Below are 5,308 nucleotides of genomic sequence, written 5' to 3'. Positions count from 1 at the left end.
CTAAGGTAAGCTTGGTTATCCTCTTTCCTTCTTTAAAATTAACCCATGTTCAGTGGGGAAAATAGGCAGGTGCAATACATTTCTCTGCTTCCAGATCTATCATGGAATTAACCCTGCTGTTCTGTTCGAAAAAAGTTCTTAATGATATGTTCGGGTCACATACGACCCGGACCGAAAACACTTCATTTGAAGTGCTTATGTTTGGTCAATTTGAAAACTTTTTTCACTTGGAAAGTAGTCTGAACATTTCTGCACACAATGATATGAAAATTGAAATGAAAAAATTAATCCTTATTGGTTTATTTTGCACATAAATGTGCCGCCCCCCCCGTTTTGGTGGTGTGGGATTTGTAGCTTGAACATTTCTGAACATAATGATATGAAAATTGAACTGGAAAAATTGATGCATATTGGTTTATTTTGCATATAAATTTCTTTCAATTTATATAAAAATTATGCTGTTAATTTCAAACTTACATACTTTTTTTTAGTAAAATGGATTTCTTTCATAAAATTAGTTATCTGGCTACAATGTGGTTGATTTTCAAAAGGATATTCCAAATATTTATAGACAGATATGTATAAACAGTGACAATAATGGCACACAGCAAGGCCGGGGGAGGGCGGCCCTTTTGTGGCAAAAATAAACCAATAAGAACCATTTTTTTCAGTTCATTTATATTTTTCTCATGTTCAGAAATGTTCAATTTAGTATATCAAACCTTTTGGGGGGAAATTCCTCAGGGATTTGTAGCCTTAAAAAATATAAATTGACACGAAATTCAGAAAGGATGGGGGGAGGGGCTTTTTGATCAAAATAAAAATATAAGTCTCAATTTTTCCAGTTCAATTTTCATATCATTATGTTCATAAATGTTCAAACTAGTTTTCCAGTTGAAAAAGTTTTCAAAAAGATTAAATTCAAGTACCTAAAAAAAATATTTTTGGTCCTGTCATATACGAACAGAAACAGATTTGAAGTTATGATTTTTTTTTGCCCAGAAAACAATTAGCCACCGCCCCAAAAATATTTTTTGATGACCAGCATTGTTAAATTGAGTAAATGAATGCCTAAGATTTTAAAGAATATTTCGGATTTGGAGCATAAAAAAATAAAAAGTGAAAATGATTGCAAGCAGCCGAGGGGGGGGGGAGGCCTTATTTTTGATGTTAAAAAACCAGTAAGAATCATTTTTTTCAGTTCCTTTATATTTTTCTTATATTCAGAAATGTTCAAGCTACCAATCCCACACCAACTTTAGTAAAATAGAATGGATTTTGCAAGCAAAACTATCCATAAATTGAAAAAAATTCACAAAAACGGGGGGGGGTGGCACATTTATATGCAAAATAAACCAATAAGGATTAATTTTTTCATTTCAATTTTCATATCATTGTGTGCAGAAATGTTCAGACTACTTTCCAAGTGAAAAAAGTTTTCAAATTGACCAAACATAAGCACTTCAAATGAAGTGTTTTCGGTCCGGGTCGTATGTGACCCGAACATATCATTAAGAACTTTTTTTGCTCAGCAAAAACTAAGCCCCCCACCCCCCCAAAAAAATTCTCATAGAGAGAACCCCTGAAATGATGAAAAGTCATGAAATTTCAAGTTTCAGATATGCAGGGAAATTTTTTTACAGGGACTCAAACTTCGCTTCGGGCCACATACGACCCGAACAGAACACTGTGGATTTATCTACCCAGTCTGCTGGGAGTTTGTTCCAAGGATCTACTACTCTTTCAGTGAAATAATATTTTCTCATGTTGCTTTTGATCTTTCCCCCAACTAACTTCAGATTGTGTCCCCTTGTTCTTGTGTTCACTTTCCTATTAAAAACACTTCTCTCCTGGACCTTATTTGACCCTTTAACATATTTAAATGTTTAGAACATGTCCCCCCTTTTCCTTCTGTCCTCCAGACTATCCAGATTGTATAGTAAAGTACTGTATTATATAGTTGATTTCCATATTTCATAATGGTTCAGTAGGAGTTATATTTATTTTGATGAGGGCATATGTGGTCCAATTGTCTTCCAATTTCTGAAGTCATGCATTGGGGCAAATAGACACACACATACACACACACATATACACACAGAGGGGGGGTTGTATAACAATGTTGGGATTATTTTAAAAGAAAGGTACAGTAAGTCTAATTTTTTATGCTGAAAAGGAAAACCAGTTTTATGCAGGGTTTAAAGCTTTAGACTAGAAGCTAGAAGTTTAGTTCTAGTCCTTCTTTAAGTACCAAGCCATCTGGATGACCTTGGGCCAGTCAGTCCCTCTCAGCCCTGGGACACAGACAATGGCAAACCACTTCTGAAATTCTGGCTTGTAATGGATTTTAAATTCAGCTTCCCAAAAACATGAAAATAATGACTGGTTCAAGTTAAGGCAAAGTACCGAGAAGGTATAGGTAGGCCTCCACTTTTAATTAAGAAATCATATCCAAGAAGAGACAGTAAAAAGAGTGCTGCAGACATGTGACTTCATAAAGTCAATTGCAAAAGTCAAGACGGAGTGGCTGTGGGTGTTGCCTCCCAAGGACAATTCCATCTGTCCGTCCATTACCCTGGGGGGGGGGAACTACTGACCCCCTCAGAGAGGGTGCGCAACTTGGGCGTCCTCCTCGACCCACAGCTGACATTGGAACATCATCTTTCGGCTGTGGCGAGGAGGGCATTTGCCCAGGTTCGCCTGGTGCACCAGTTGCGGCCCTATTTGGACAGGGAGTCACTGCTCACAGTCACTCATGCCCTTATCACCTCGAGGTTCGATTACTGCAACGCTCTCTACATGGGGCTACCTTTGAAAAGTGTTCGGAAACTTCAGATCGTGCAGAACGCAGCCGCGAGAGCTATCGTGGGGCTTCCTAGATTTGCCCACGTTTCTACAACACTCCGTGGCTTGCATTGGCTGCCGATCAGTTTCCGGTCACAATTCAAAGTGTTGGTCATGACCTTTAAAGCCCTACATGGCATTGGACCAGAATACCTCCGGAACCGCCTACTACTGCACGAATCCCAGCGGCCGATAAGGTCCCACAGAGTTGGCCTTCTCCGGGTCCCGTCGACTAAACAATGTCGTCTGGCGGGCCCCAGGGGAAGAGCCTTCTCTGTGGCGGCCCCGGCCCTCTGGAATCAACTCCCCCCGGAGATTAGAACTGCTCCCACCCTCCTCGTCTTCCGTAAACTACTTAAGACCCATCTATACCGCCAGGCATGGGGGATTTGAGACACCTTTCCCCCAAGCTTATTATAATTTATGTTTGGTATGTATGTGCTGTTTGGTTTTTAATTGATAGGGTTGTTTAGTTTTTTCTTAATATTAGATTTGTGCCTGTACAATATTGTTTTATCGCTTGTTGTGAGCCGCCCCGAGTCTTCGGAGAGGGGCGGCATACAAATCTAATAAATTATTATTATTATTATTATTATTATTATTATTATTATTATTGTTGTTGTTGTTGTTTATTTATTTTATTTATTTATTTTGTCCAATGCACAACAATACACAATGAAGGTTATAAAGGTTATACTCGAGTAAAATATATTAGAGAAAGAATAGAAGTGAAAATTTAGGAATAGAATATATGAATTAGAGAATAGGAGGATATAATGAGAGTAGTATAAGAAGAATAGAATAGAAAAATAGTAGATATATGAGATATAGGAGAGACAATAGGACAGGGGACGGGAGGCACGCTAGTGTACATATGCATGCCCCTTACTGACCTCTTAGGAATCTGGAGAGGTCAACTGTGGATAGTCTGAGGGTAAAATGTTGTGGGTTAGGGGAAGATACTATGGAGTCCGGCAATGAGTTCCATGCTTTGACAACTCGATTACTAAAGTCGTATTTTTTACAGTCCAATTTTAATATTAAGCATGTATCTGTTGTGTGCTCTTGTGTTGTTGTGGTTGAAGCTGAAGTAGTCGTTGACAGGCAGGACGTTGCAGCATATGATCTTGTGGGCAATACTTAGATCATGTTTAAGGTGTTGTAGTTGTAAGCTTTCTAGACAAAAGTATGCATGTTTGGGATGGCAACCACAATAATGGAAAATAAGCAGTGTGTCTCCATCTTAGATCCTCCACATAACACTCCCACCTTTCCTCAACTTGTCTCACACTCAAATGCTAAGAAATACACTTACTATCACAGAATAGACAAATGGATAAGTTTAATCCTCTGCTACCTCAGAGGCTTTCAGTTTGGACTGTCACATGGCTATAACCTTCAAAATGGATATATTGTAAAAGAAGAAAATGTTGAATTCTAAAAATCACTTTTGTTTTAATACTGAGGCATTATCACAGCCATATACTCATTGCTTTTTAAAAGCCTTCTTCCTTTATGGAAAAACATGTTTTTGTAGCTACACACATTATTTTCAACTTCCCTTAGTAATTCCTAGTCCAACCCCAGGGTAGCATTAAAAGTAGTATCTATCTATCTATCTATCTATCTATCTATCTATCTATCTATCTATCTATCTATCTATTTATTAGATTTGTATGATACCCCTCTCCACAGACTCGGGGTGGCTCACAACAGCAATAAAACAATTTACAAATCTAATAATTTAAAAACATTTTAAAAAACCCGTTATTAAGCAGACAAACACACAAACATACCATACATAAATTGCATAGGCCTGGGGGAGATATCTCAATTCCCCCATGCCTGGCGGCAAAGGTGGGTTTTAAGAAGTTTACGAAAGGCAAGGAGGGTGGGGGCAGTTCTAATCTCCGGGGGGAGCTGGTTCCAGAGAGTCGGGGCCGCCACAGAGAAGGCTCTTCCCCTGGGACCCCCCAAGCGACATTGTTTAGTCGTCGGGACCCGGAGAAGGCCAACTCTGTGGGACCTAATCGGTCGCTGGGATTTGTGTGGCAGAAGGCGGTCCCGGAGATATCAGATGCTTGTAAACAAAAAGAATCCTTGTGTGTTGTTAATAGATTTTTTTTAGAGTTACATAACAGGCAGGAGTCCAAAGTCAGTGGATTTTGGATCTGATAGCAGCTCAGCTGAAATATGCCCCTCGTATACCACAGGCATAAGTCTCTCTCATTCATTCATAAGAATTCTGAATAAAATGTTGGTAAAGCAGAATCATTTTGCCTTGATAGTAGAAGATGCCCACTGTTAAAAGCATCGGGTTATCCTCTGGTAGGAGAGGCAGGGAAAAGGGCTGAGAGAAGGGGGAAATTACCTATAGCTTGGCCAAAATGCACCTATGTTTCATGTACAAACAGCCCAATTTAAACACCTCTAATTAAATCAACTCCTCTAATAGAAAATGGGA

The sequence above is a fragment of the Erythrolamprus reginae genome, chromosome 2 (assembly GCF_031021105.1).
Source record: "Erythrolamprus reginae isolate rEryReg1 chromosome 2, rEryReg1.hap1, whole genome shotgun sequence".
NCBI classification, from domain to species: Eukaryota; Metazoa; Chordata; class Lepidosauria; order Squamata; family Dipsadidae; genus Erythrolamprus; species Erythrolamprus reginae.
The sequence above is the reverse complement of the archived record's forward strand: the minus strand, read 5'-3'. Positions refer to the sequence as shown.